The sequence below is a fragment of the Giraffa tippelskirchi genome, chromosome 10, assembly GCF_054371585.1.
Source record: "Giraffa tippelskirchi isolate mGirTip1 chromosome 10, T2T-mGirTip1v1.2.pri, whole genome shotgun sequence".
NCBI lineage: Eukaryota > Metazoa > Chordata > Mammalia > Artiodactyla > Giraffidae > Giraffa > Giraffa tippelskirchi.
In genome coordinates, this window is record NC_137284.1 from 63,274,725 (window position 1) to 63,289,254 (window position 14,530).

The 14,530-nt window shown below is 40.2% G+C and overlaps 1 protein-coding gene and 1 non-coding gene across 12 annotated transcripts in view; both read left to right on the forward strand.

Annotated features, from left to right (window-relative positions):
* The window catches only part of UMAD1 (UBAP1-MVB12-associated (UMA) domain containing 1), a 345,403-nt gene that overhangs the window by 81,491 nt on the left and 249,382 nt on the right, over positions 1-14,530 (forward strand). The window lies entirely within an intron of this gene.
* LOC145524985 (U6 spliceosomal RNA) lies at positions 13,127-13,233 on the forward strand. Its single transcript, XR_014068007.1, has one exon. It is a non-coding gene; the product is annotated as a U6 spliceosomal RNA (small nuclear RNA).

Consider the following 14,530-nt stretch of genomic DNA (forward strand, 5'->3'; position numbering starts at 1 on the left):
GCTAGCATGTGAAATGAGTGCAATTGTGTGGTAGTTTGAACATTCTTTGGCATTGCCCTTTTTTGGGATTGAAATGAAAATGGACCTTTTCCAGTCCTGTGGCCACTGCTGAGTTTTCCAAATTTGCTGGCATATTGAGTGCAGCACTTTCACAGCATCATCTTTTAGGATTTGAAATAGCTCAGCTGGAATTCCATCACCTCCACTAGTTTTGTTCGTAGTGATCCTTCCTAAGGCCCACTTGACTTCACACTCCAGGATGTCTGGTTCTAGGTGAGTGATCACACCATCATGATTATCTGGGTCATTAGATATTTTTTGAATAGTTCCTCTGTGTTTTCTTGCCACCTCTTAATATCTTCTGCTTCTGTTAGAAGATATTTCTGTCCTTTATTGTGCCCATCTTTGCATGAAATGTTCCCTTGGTATCTCTAATTTTCTTGAAGAGCTCTCTAGTCTTTCCCATTCTACTGTTTTCCTCTATTTCTTTGCATTGTTCACTTAGGAAGGCTTTCTTGTCTCTCCTTGGTGTTCTTTGGAACTCTGCATTCAGATGGGTATATCTTTCTTTTTCTCCTTTGCCTTAGCTTCTCTTCTTTTCTCAGCTATTTGTAAGGCCTCCTCAGACAACCATGTTGCTGTGTTGAATTTCTTTTTCTGTGGGATGGTTCTAGACTGAGGGAACAGCAAATCAAAATATCCCTTTGGTGGGAGAGCATGTAACACTTTTGGTGATCAAAAGACACCCTTAGGCTGATGTGCAGAGAGCCAGGAGGGAGTGAGGAACTTGACAAGAATGGAGAGTTAAGCAGACCCAGATCATGCTGGACCTTGTGGGCCCTTGTGATGTCTTTATCTCAAAAGCAGAGGGAGCCATTGATGAACAGTAAGCTGTGGATGATATGAAAAGATGCTCCTCTGTTTTCTTCCTTTCACTGGAATGATTCGGCCCTCTCAGATGGAGCCTGATTGTTCTTGGTGTGTGCATTTAGGACTTGGCTTCTGTGATCAGAGTTGTCATTCTGCGGCTGCCATTCAGTCCATTTCTCTTCTACCTCATCAATAAAGGCACCATCCTCCACTCGCTCCCGATTGTGCTCCAGATTGACAGGCCCCTTGGACTTGGCTTTTCTCCCTTCCCAGCTCTGTAGTCAGCCTGGGTAACTCTAATGGTCATGGTGATGCCCCAGCTAACACCCTCACCTCAGTCCCTTGTTCTCCAAAGACTTTTTATGCTGATGACTTTCCTTTTCTACTGCAGCAGTTCTCTGTTGTGGCCTTGCTCTCGATTATACGATCACTCAGAGTGAGGCATCCTCAGAAACCTTAAATCTTAAACCCAGGAATTCTCTTCTTTGATGTTATGTCTCTGTTTCGTGCCACTGTTCCTGCTTGCTCATCTAACTGGTTGAAAGCTTTGTTTCAGTGGCTTCCTGACTCCTTATCTAGCTTGAACTCTGTGGTCAATCACTGCAATGTTGTGAGATTAAGTCTGCCAATTATTTTGATCTCTGTTTTCAGCTCTGGATAAAGTCAACCTTTCCCTTTATCTGCCCCCGCTCTCAGGCTACTAAGAGTACTGGAAGAAAATTCTAGCTATGTGTATGGGAACTGTAATGCATTGTTGCTTTCTAATCATCTGAAATGTCACTCTCTTTTTTGGTCCTTTCTCATCAGCTTTGTGTTAGCAGAGTGTATGTCATCCTTGACTATATGCTGGAGTTACCTGAAGGTGTTCTCAAACATACCACTGCCTTGGTTCCACCCATAAAGAGTGGGGTTTTTTGAAGATAAATATTCTTTTTTATTGGAATATAGTTGATTTACAATGTTAATTTCAGATGTGCAGCAAGGTGAATCAGTTATACATACATGCATATCCACTCTTTTTTAGATTCTTTTCACATGTAGGTCATTACAGAGTATTGAATAGAGTTCTCCGTGTTATACAGTAGGTCCTTACTAGTCATCTGTTTTATATATAGTGATGTGTATATGTCAGTCTCAGTCTCCCAGTTTATCCCTCCTCCATTTTCCTCTGATAACTGTAAGTTTATTTTCTACATTTGTGACTCTGTTTTGTAAATAAGTTTATTTGTATCATTTTTAATTAGATTCTACATATAAGTGATATCATATAGTATTTGTCTTTGTCTGACCTACTTCTCTTAGTATGATAATCTCTAGGTCCATCCATGTTGCTGCAAATGGCATTCTTTTATATGGCTGAGTAATATTCCATTGTGTGTGTGTGTGTGTGTGTGTGTGTGTATATATATATATATATATATATATATATATATACCACAACTTCTTTATCCATTCACCTGTCAGTGGACATTTAGGTGGCCTCCATGTCTTGGCTATTGTAAAGAATGCTGCAATGAACATTGGCATGCATGTTAGTTTTCTCTGGATATATGCCCAGGTTTGGGATTACTCGGCCATATGTTCTCCAGCAACAAAAGTCCAGGACCAGGTGAATTCACAGTGAATTGAATCAAATATTTAGAGAAGAGATAACACCTATCCTTCTGAAACTCTTCTAAAAAATTGCAGAGGAAGGAACACTCCCACCCTCATTCCACCTCTAAAGGTTCTGCTGTAACTGTCCTAGAGTGCGTTTCACTTGGTGAGACACTTCCCGGTGATTCCAGTGTTTAGCCAAGGTTGGAACCACTGCGCTAATGTGCCCACAGAGGCTGACGGACTCATTCACATCGTCTTGAGCTTGCTTCTAGCCCTCATGCTAAGCAGACGATCTTGCCTCATCCCAACTTCTTTTCCTTTCTCTACCTTTAGACCTACTTATTTTTAATGGCATCCATACTCAGCTAGTTCATTCCTGTTATAGAGAAAAAAGTTGCCTACATTGTCATATGTGACCTCTTCAGAGGTGCACTGGGTGTCAGTCTCTCTCTTCCTCCTTCTCCATTCCTGATCAGAGCTGAGTGACCTGTTCTGAATGATTGGGCTTAAAAAGTATTCATGTGCTATCATCCTCAATTCAGTTCAGTTCAGTCTCTCAGTCGTGTCCGAGTCTTTGTGACCTGTGGACTGCAGCACACCAGGCTTCCTTGCCCATCACCAACTCCCGGAGCTTGCTCAAACTCATGTCCATTAAGTCAGGGATGCCATCCAACCATCTCATCCTCTGTTGTCCCCTTCTCCTGCCTTCAGTCTTTCCCAGCATCAGCGTCTTTTCCCATGAGTCAGCTCTTCACATCAGCTGGCCAAAGTATTGGAGCTTCAGCTTCAGCATCAGTCGTCCCAGTGAATATTCAGGACTGATTTCCTTTAGAATTGAATGGTTTGATCTCCTTGCGTTCCAAGGGACTCTCAAGTGTCTTCTCCAGCACCACAATTCAAAAGCATCAATTAATTCTTCAGCTCTCAGCTTTCCTATGGTCCAACTCTCATATCCATACTTGACTACTGGAAAAACCATAGCTTTGACTAGACGGACCTTTGTTGGCAAAGCAGTGTCTCTGCTTTTTAATATGCTGTCTAGGTTGGCCATAGCTTTTCTTCCAAGGAGCAAACATCTCTTAATTTCATGGCTGCAGTCACCATCTGCAGTGATTTTGGAGCCCAAGAAAATAAAGTCTCTCACTATTTCCATTGTTTCCCCATCTATTTGCCATGAAGTGATGGGACCACTATCATCCTATCAAGCATGAATTGTCTCTCGAAAAAAAAACTGTGTGAGAAAGCAATGAGTTCTAAGCTTAAGAAATATTAAGCAGAAAAGTGAAAGATGATGCTTTTCAGAGCAAATGATGAAATAGACTGAGAAGTGATACCTGAAAGGTGGCTGGGACCAGACGAGGGGCAGCAGTGGGAGAGGGCTCTGAATGTTTTACTGAAGTTGTTGAACTTTGATTTTCAAATACTTAGAAAGTCTTTTCTTCCTGTGTGCACAGAGTGAAATGATCAAATACATGTTTTTGTTTGTTTTTAATTTATTTGGATGCTCCAGGTCTTAGTTGTAGCGTGTGGGATCTAGTTGCCTGACCAGGGATCAAACCCTGGCCCCCTGTGTTGGAAGTGTGGAGTCTTAGCTACTGGACTACCAGGGAAGTCCCAAATATGTTTTAAGAACAGCATTATGGTCGCCGTATAGGACATGATCTGTAGAGGAAATAGGTTCAAGACACGAAGGATTTTGGGGAGCCATTTGCAACGATCTAGTCAGGCAGAGATGAATCGGGATGAGCCTAGGAGCAACAAAGGTGAAAGGAGAAGAAACTGCTTCTAGAGATACTGATAGAGGTGGAACCAAGAGGATCATGTCATTTTACATTTTAGAGTATTATGTCAAGACCCATAGGTACTGTGTTTAATTTGGTCATACTAATTGAACCCAGAATTCTGCTAAATTGCCTATTTATAAGCTACTTGTCTTAGTCAATGCTAGCACTACAACAAAATTACTATCACCCTGAGTGGCTTATAGAAACTGCTGCTGCTGCTGCTGCTAATTTGCTTCAGTCGTGTCCGACTCTGTGTTACCCCATAGACGGCAGCCCACCAGGCTGCGCCGTCCCTAGGATTCTCCAGGCAAGAATACTGGAGTGGGTTGCCATTTACCGGCCCAATGTAAAAATGACTTCTCAGGAAAAAAAATTTTTTTTAAGAATATTTATCTTCTGTGGAATGGCATGTTAGACCAAGTTTAAAGTATACTATTTGATTAGTGATTCAGACGGAGAAGGCAATGGCACCCCACTCCAGTACTCTTGCCTGGAAAATCCCGTGGATGGAGGAGCCTGGTAGGCTATAGTCCATGGGGTCGCACAGAGTTGGACACGACTGAAGCGACTTAGCAGCAGCAGTGATTCAGAATATTTCTTAACGGTCTGTTAGAATGTATGAAAGAAGCCTTAGGGATAAAAATATCATAATCAGGAGAAGTATGGTAGAAGGATTTGAACTGTGGATACAAACTGGATTTGTCCTACTCTTCAACCCCATGGACTGTAGCCCGCCAGGCTCCTCTGTTCGTTGGATTCTTCAGGTAAGAATACTAGAGTGGGTTGCCGTTTCCTTCTCCAATGGATCTTCCCAACCCAGGGATTGAACCCAGGTTTCCTGCACTGCAGGCAGTCTCCTTACTGACCGAGTCACCAGGGAAGCCCCAAATTAACATTGGTAGAAAACTATTAACTAAACCACAGACTTTATCTGGATTTTACCAGTTTGTCCCCTAATGTCCTTTTTCTGTTCCAGAATCAAATCCAGGTTCCTACATTGCATCCAGCCATATTCTAACATGTTAACCAATCTCTCTCTTGCATTGATTTTTCTCCTTTCAAAACTCATTAGGAAATGGTTTGCTTATAAAACTGCATCTTTATAAATAGTACACTTTTACAGATATGGTCTAGGTCAATTGGAGAACCAATGATCTCTAAAATATACTTTAGCTCTTTAGGATGCTGTAAAACATTTTCTAATGAGTTGCTATTAGTCTTCTGACATCGGAAAAATCATAAAATTTCTAGTAGAAATGTATAACATCATAGCCATATTGGGTATTTAAAAAAAATTTCCATGTTAACATTAAACCTTTATCTTTGTTGTATTTGTGGCAGAAAAAAAATAAAAATGACTTAAATCAGTGTGAATAAGACTTTAACTCTGCTGTTTAGATTTATAGACTTCAGCATAGCCACCATTTTTTGGTGATCAACCTTCAGTCTGATTTTCCACCTCATTGAAAACATTCTCCAGCTGCTGCTGAGTGATTTCATAAATTGCACTCATGATCCTGGCTTCAAGTTCCTTTAAAGAATGTGGTCTGGATGAATACACAGCAGTTTTAACACAGTCCCATAAAATATAGTTCAGTGGGATAGGTCACGCCGAAAGTTGCACAAGGATTTCATAAACAGCCTGAGTAGACGATCACTAAAACTCTGAATGTGTTATATGGAAAAACCTCATAAAGGATGGCAGTATTCCAGATGTAGATTAAGTTGGTCATCTATGAAACAGTTCCTACTACTGATGGTTCTTATAGTACCACCTGCCAGTTCTTTCATATTAAATTGTGTGAAATAACACATTCTGTAAACCGATGAACTGCTTATTTATTTAATAAATCCATCAATGAAAGAAACCTCTGTCGTTAGAAATGGAGTTATTTATTAGTCCCAAAAGGTCTTAAGCCAGAAATGTCAGGCATTTGGTGGGGGGAGACAAAGAATGTTGCAATCTGGCATTGTTTTTTAACAAACAGCAGCAAGTAGCACAGCATACCCAGTTGGTATGTTTGTCCTGCATCTGGCAGGAAACTCCAGTCCCCGGATAGTCAGCCCAATGCCAAGTTAAACCTCAAAAAGAACATCATTGGTCTTGGTGTCGAGTTTTGAAGACATTGCTAAGCTATATGTGGGCTGACAGTTTGGTTGCTTCACTGATGCATTTTCTTTGCTGATTTTATTTATTGATTTAGTGAGAACATCTTTCCCCCAGCCATGACAACTGCTATTCTGGAAAACAGAGCATACCAATATAAACTTCATATTCCTCAATTAGAGTTGTGGTTAGTAATAGACATTGCTCATGTTTTGAGAGTAAGGTGATCACGTGAAATAGATGCTACACAGAAAACATAGCATTGTGTGGTAATTATGCATACGTAGGCTGGTATGTCAGCACCCACTGTGTAGAATTAATCCCAGTGCAGTTTTTACTACTAGCCATTCATGTCAGTTGAAGTTAGATATTCTGCTATAACACCTTCATAATTTTCAACTGTCTCTGAACCTGTCTTAAAATCTTTATAAAAACATGTGAATTGTTTATACTGATGTATTTTATGTGCTTAATATATTTCATTTGTGTGAGTAGCTTGAAACTATCTTGAATTCAGATACAACAGACCAAGACAGATTTCCCATTTTTTGATAAAAATAGAAATTTCTATCATCCATAATATGAATATCTCTCTTTAGAGAAGAAAATGTGAGTGTAATTTCTGGTTCTTTTAGATAATTCTGAACTTTTCATTTCCTTGCATTTTCTAAGGGTTATAACTGTCTTTCTCTTTCTTTCTTTTTTACTGTATTAATAGTTAAGATTTTGCAGTTTATGCTTTATTTCCAAAGGATAGGGTTGTTCTTCTCTACCTTAAAAAAAAAAACCTTTTGATCCACATTGTTATTATCAACCTAGATAGCATATTTAAAAGCAGAGACATTACTTTGCCAACAAAAGTCCGTCTAGTCAAGGCTATGGTTTTTCCAGTGGTCATGTATGGATGTGAGAGTTGGACGGTGAAGAAAGCTGAGCGCCGCAGAATTGATGCTTTTGAACTGTGGTGTTGGAGAAGACTCTTGAGAGTCCCTTGGACTGCAAGGAGATCCAATCAATCCATCCTAAAAGAGATCAATCCTGGGTGTTCATTGGAAGGTCTGATGTTGAAGGTGAAACTCCAATATTTTGGGCACCTCATGCGAAGGGTTGACTCATTGGAAAAGACCCTAATGCTGGGTAGGATTGGGGGCGGGAGGAGAAGGGGACGACAGAGGATGAGATGGTTGGATGGCATCACCGACTCGATGGACATGGGTTTGGGTAGACTCCGGGAGTTGATGATGGACAGAGAGGCCTGGTGTGCTGCAATTCATGGGGTCACAAAGAGTCGGACACGACTGAGCGACTGAACTGAACTGAACTGTTATTATCAACGTTAGTATAAAGTTACTGTAGAACGGTTGGCTTAACTTACAGCATTCTTTTTGAGGGGCTTCCCAGGTGGCGCAGTGGTAAAGAATCCGCCTGCCAGTGCAGGAGACATGAGTTCAATCCTTGGTTGGGGAAGATCCCCTGGAGGAGGGCATGGCAACCCACTCCAGTATTGCCTGAAGAATCCCATGGACGCAGTAGCCTGGTGGGCTGTAGTCCATGGGGTCACAAAGAGTCGCATACGACTGAGCAGAGCACCGCATTCCTTTTGAGATACCGTCCCTAGCTCTGGAATCCTGGGGAACCTCTGTTGTTAGCTCGTGGAGTCTTGGAGCCGAGTCTGTGTTTGTGAGATCTGGGGAAGGTGGGGTCAAATTGAACCATTAGATTTACCCTAGTGTGGATGTGAATCTCCTCTCAGTTCCCAGAAATTCTCTGGTTCCTGTACCTTGGAGTTGTAGGTAGCTTTAATTATCATGAAGATTTTTTTTTTTTTTAATTTTAACTTAAGGCATTTAGAGGTGAACCTTTAAGAAGTTCATGAAAGTAGGAAGATTATGCTTTGAAAATTATCTTCCCTATTGAACTAAGCTACATTTTGGTGCTTTTACTTTCCAGAGTTAAATCTCTCTCCTAATTGGCTTTCATCTAAGTAAATTCAAAAGATTTGTTATTCTTCATTATATGTAAACATACATAAACATTACTGTATATTTGAAGTTTCAGCTTAGATACTCAAAAGCATGAGGAATATGGTTAAATTGAAGCTCTTCACCACAGCACTGGGGCTTCCAGGTGTCACTCGTGGTAAAAAAAACCCCTGCCTTCCAGTGCAGGAGACGTAAGAGACACAAGTTCGATCCTTGGGTCAGGAAAATCCTCTGGAGAAGGAAATGGCAACCCATTCCAGTGATCTTGTCTGGAGAATCCCATGGACAGAGGAGCCTGGCAGACTACATTCATGGGGTCACACAGAGTCAGACGAGATTGATGCAACTTAGCAGACACCACAGCATGCTGAAACCAAATGCCTAGCCTTAAAGGCTTTAATGATCATTATTTTTCCATTCTCCCTCATTAAAAATGCAAGAGTTACCTATTACTTCCATCAATTTCAGGCTTTTTAATTCTTCCATTAATCCTTATGATATGGGGCTTCCCAGTCAGAGAAGGAAATGGCAACCCACTCCAGTATTCTTGCCTGGAGAATCCTGTGGACAGAGGAGCCTAGTAGGCTGCCGTCTATGGGATCACACAGAGTTGGACACGAATGAATCGACTTAGCAGCAGCAGGTGGCTCAGTGGTAAAATAATCTACCTGCCAGTCTAGGAGACACGAGTTTGATCCCTGGGTCAGAAAAGTCCCCTGGAGAAGAAAATGCAACCCATTCCAATACTCTTGCCTGGAGAATTCCATGGACAGAGAATCCTGGTGGGCTACAGTCCATGAGGTCACAAAGAGTCAGACACGACATGAGCAATTGAGCATGCACACACACACACACCTTATGATAAATCTTTTGGTTATTAAAGCAAAATAGGCCAGTTTGTTTTTTTCATCCAAAAAACAGTAGTTTAAATCCCAAATTCATTAACTAAAAATGCTTTGCGATCTCCCACAATGTTTAGGAGATAGCTGAGACCTAAGAATCTGCTGTCAAATGCTCTATCCCAAGCTGTTCCCCCAGACCTAAGACTCTGATATCAATAAGTGTTTGAATTTGATTTGAATTGTGTTACATAGTAAATGTAAGATTATGAAATGTTGTACTTATATTTATAAAAGTATGCTTAATGAGTATGTTCTGAATAGGGTGGTGTTATTTTTATAGTTTCTTTCATAGAACACTTGGGTTTCATAAGACCAATGATGTAAAAAAATTTCCAGGAACACATCAAATAAATTACAGTTTGATAGACAGTAATTTGTCCGTGAAGAGTGATTGTACCTTAAATGAATCTTGTTGCAAGGTCAGTCAAAGAGGAAAGTTGATATTGGGTGGTTGATAGCATACCACTCTTGGGCAGAGATGTTATAACTGGAAATAACCTATCAAGGCATCAGATTGGAAGGAAAGAATAGTATAAGGTAAAGGTAGTTTTTCAACGGGATATGTATTTGTACCTATTGTACTTTAAAATATATAATAAAAATATATAATCTGTACTGAAAACTAAAGATTTCAGCAAATTTTTAGTCTAAGTCCACTTTGTTGTACACATTTCTTAGAGAACAAATAGGGAAGATCTTGCAGATATGAATCTCCAGAATTGAATCTGATATGAATCATATGTGAACCTCTTCAGAATTAATTCTTACAAAGTCAGTTTTGGTTTTGTTGACCCCAGAAGTCTTGCTCCTAGTCTCCCTAAAGCCTTGTCTCACTCAGTTTAGGAGGACTTGGTAATGGCTATGAATTAGCTCCCATAGAATTTTTGCCTAGGAGTCGTGTTCCTGAAAGTTTGTGCTGGTCATTAGGAGTAACTCTTTCATTATCTGTCCATGATTGGAGAATTGCTTTCTCTGATAAAATCTTGATATCTCCTGGGAAAGGCGAAGCTATGATCCTTATTACTGAGTACTTTGTCCCTTAGTGAGAGAGGATTGTCTTTTGAGCATTGTGTCCCAATGACTTCAGTGCCTTCCCTTGGGCTGAAGGTTCTCCTGATTGCAGTTGGAGTTTTCAGTGTTGTTAGTAGTTCAGGCTGTACTTAAGTCCTGATATCAGTTAGTCGTCTCTCCTTAGTTTCCAGGTGAATCCTACTCACTATGAGGTGAAAAATTTGGTCTTTGAAAATGTCTTCTGGTTCCATCTTCTTTCTGAGAGTGATCACTTTGGAATTTTGTAGCTCAGTTTTGGTATTGCTACATTTCTTCCTCATAAGTTCCAACTGTTGTGCTAAACCATGGGTCTCTAGCTTATAGCTCCAGTTTTCCCACCTCCCAGTTTGATGGAGGTGGATTTAAATGGTTCTTCACTTGTTGAGTTTTTAAATATCCTTGGATGGAGAAGTTCTGCTTATTTACATGGCATGCGTTCACTCAGTACTTCCAAACATCCAGTTGTCTTTATTTTATTCCATTGTGCTTTTCAAATTATCTTATCCATGTGCATGGTAGCTCTCGTTTACTTGTTTTCATTTCACAGAACATGTTTCTCTTCATCTAATCTGGTTCCTGTCAATGTGTCTCCCAAATATTCTTCTTTTTTTTGAAGAGTTCTTCCTCAGAATCTTAAATTCTTAATGTCTTCAGGTAGAGTGACAGCGCAAAGCAGGAAGCGGTAGACTCATCCCTCATTGTGTCAGCGCTTCTCTGAGCTTTCCCACAATTCAGAAGGCAAAAGTCATCCTCCACCAGTGCGCCCAGGACTGTTGGACCCTGGCTTCCAGTGGCCGCCTACGGAACCGGTAACTTCCCATTCCCTGGCGGTAGGAAAGTAACCGAAAACAACTAGGGTGGCTGGAGATGATTAGGTCTGCAGTTTCCCGGCAGACCCCGCTGCTCATCCAGCCACGGGAGCTGCCTGGCTCCATGAGGGCGTTCCTTTCCATGGGCTGGGTCCTGCCCCTGCCCTCTAGCTTCTGTAAAGCTGCATTTTGAGAATCCTCTCATTTTTGGAGAAAAAGGAGTTAAGTTTACAAAATGTGTACTGTTGTTGTTCAGTCACTAAGTCGTGTCTGACTCTTTGCGACCCCATGGACTTTAGCACGCCGGGCTTCCCTGTCCTTCACTATCTCCCTGAGTTTGCTCAAACTCATGCCATCTAACCGTCTCATCTTTTGTCCCCCTCTTCTCCTCTTGCCTTCAATCTTTCCCAGCATCAGGGTCTTTTCTAATGAGTCGGCTCTTTGCATCAGGTGGCCAAAGTATTAGAGCTTCAGCATCAGTCCTTCCAATGAATATTCAGAGTTGATGTCCTTTAAGACTGACTGGTTCGATCTCCTTGCTGTCCAAGGGAATCTATTGAAATGTATATGTATAATTTTTATATGTTCACCTAGGGGGAACCCCATTCTTTAGTGAGTCAGACATCTGAAGTCACATCTCAGCTGTTTGCCCGCTGGGACAGTGGTGAGATAATAAACCTCTCTGGGCTTCAGTTTCCTTGGCTGTGAAAGGGGTTGATGACATAGTCTCAGAAGGGCTGCTGAGATATTTAGATCCAATAACTTAATATGAAGTACTCAGCCCAGCACTGGGCACAGAATGGGTGCTCACTCAATCACAATTCCTGCTTCTCTCCAGCCAAAGGCCAAGGTTTCTGCCCAAGCCCACCACCAGTTCTTGAACCTGGCCTTTGTTTTGTCCACTACTTAATCTCCAGAGCAAATAATGTTCAAGTCATGCTGTGGGCTCAAAAGCCTGGAGCAAACAACCACCACCCCAGTATAGATGAAAAACAAAATCAGTAGGAAATACTCAGTATTTGATTTCTCCTGTGACAGTTTTATGTATTTTTTTGATGACACACGAATGGTTGTACCTTTATTTGAATGTATACACTCAGATCTATTAAGTTTTCATTAGCCTAAATTTTCATCTGTTAGGAAATAATTGCTTTTGCTTTGTTGACTTGTAAGTTTTTGCTGAATTGGTCTCTTTAAAGCTGGTCATTGTCTCTTTCTATATAGTAACTTTATTTTTTTTTTTCTTATTTATTTATTTATTTTTTCCTTTTTTTTTAAAAAATAAATTTATTTATTTTAGTTGGGGGCTAATTACTTTACAATATTGTAGTAGTTTTTGCCATACATTGACATGAATCAGCCATGGGTTTACATGTGTGATATAGTAACTTTAGAATGAGGAATGTGGACAGGGAGCATCGTTTGATAGTATCCAGATTTTAAGATAAAATGTGGAAACATGCTAATAAGATTAGTACATTTGCTTTTTTAAAACTAATCCTGAATATTTTCTTTTTCTTGAAATGAGATCTGTTTCTTTGGCTCTGCCTCTTTTGCATGCGCTCAATAAACATCTGTGAGTTTGACTTACAGAACTCATCTTGGTGTTCAATACAGGCTTTCCTTACTGAATCGTCCTTCATGCTTGGTAGAGACCTAACCTGAGTAATCCTTTTGACTAATTGAATAATTTCCTGCAGTTATCTATGGCGAATTGTGGTTGGGCGAGCCGAGTGAAAACAGTCTACCCTAATGACCAGCATCTTGACCTCTGGAGCTCATTAGCCCTGAGCCCAGATCTAGTTCACATAACAGTAATTAGTTGTTAGTCTAAGCAAGTCACTTACTATCATTATACCTCAGTTTTCCTATCTGTCAAGTGACATAGTAATGCGTAGTTCATCAGATTGTCATAAAGATTGAATGAGATAATATGCATCAAAAACAGACTAGTACTTGCATATACTGAGTCTTTTAAGAAACTTATGTGATTGAAAATCTAGTGTTAATAAAAGTTTGTCTTGTGCTCGCTTCGGCAGCACATATAATAAAATTGGAACGATACAGAGAAGATTAGCATGGCCCCTGCGCAAGGATGACACGCAAATTCGTGAAGCGTTCCATATTTTTAGCCAGGACATGGAAGCAGCCTAGATGCCCATCAGCAGATGAATGGATAAGGAAGCTGTGGTACATATACACAATGGAATATTACTCAGCCATTAAAAAGAATACATTCGAATCAGTTCTAGTGAGGTGGATGAAACTGGAGCCTATTATACAGAGTGAAGTAAGCCAGAAAGAAAAACACCAATACAGTATACTAATACATATATATGGTATTTAGTCAATCAGTAAAGATAACCCTGTATGTGAGGCATCAAAAGAGACATAGATAAATAGAACAGTATTATGGACTCTATGGGAGAGGGCGAGGGCGGGATGATATGGAAGAATGGCATGGAAGCATGTAAATTATCATATGTGAAATGAATCGCCAGTCCAGGTTCAATGCATGATACAGGGTGCTTGGGGCTGGTGCACCGGGATGACCCGGAGGGATGGGATGGGGAGGGAGGTGGAAGGGGGGTTCTGGAAGGGGAAAACATGTACACCCATGGTGGATTCATGTCAATGTATGGCAAAAAAAATACAATATTGTAAAGTTAAAAAATAGAAAATAAACTAATTAAAAAAAACTTTATAATAAAAAAAAAGTTTGTCTTAATTTGTCACTTTAAAACACAGCGATAGTGTTACTCAGTTTTTCTTGTTATCAACTGAGGTAATGGATTCTAAAGCCAAACTAGTAGAAAAAATGTATTTGAAACATACAAGATTACAGTTATCTGAATTGATAAAAGGGTCTATAGAATGTTAAATAGTAGTTAGCTATTGAAATGATCAGTCTGGTTTCTTGAAGATGTTTAACATATGACCAAGGCCAAGTGTAAGCATTGGAAAAATTTAATACATTTTCTGAAACTTTTCCAGTATGGGATCTGACTTGCTGAATTTGAAACAAACAAAACAGAAGCTTGTTCTCCCTGCGCCCTTCGTGCCAAAAAATAAATCATTGCTGTATTCATCAAGCCATAAAGTTTAAATCATCTCTGTTTGAGTTGGACACCCCAGGGTAGTATTTGACGCTAACCACTGATTCAGGCAGGACCTGGTGATATTTAGTGGACTGTTGTTCAAGGTCAATCAACACTGGATTGTTGCGTCAATATTAAAGTATTACACAATGATATGGATATAGAAAAACTTCCACTAAGCATTGAATATAAGTGAACTCTGTTTGTCCTTGTAACCAAATATGCTATGGTTTACGGTTATGTAACCAAATGCTCTGCATCAAGAAAATTTCCTTGCTTTAGCTTTAGCAATAATTTGCCCTTTTTCTGAGTGACTCTTAGAGCTGTAG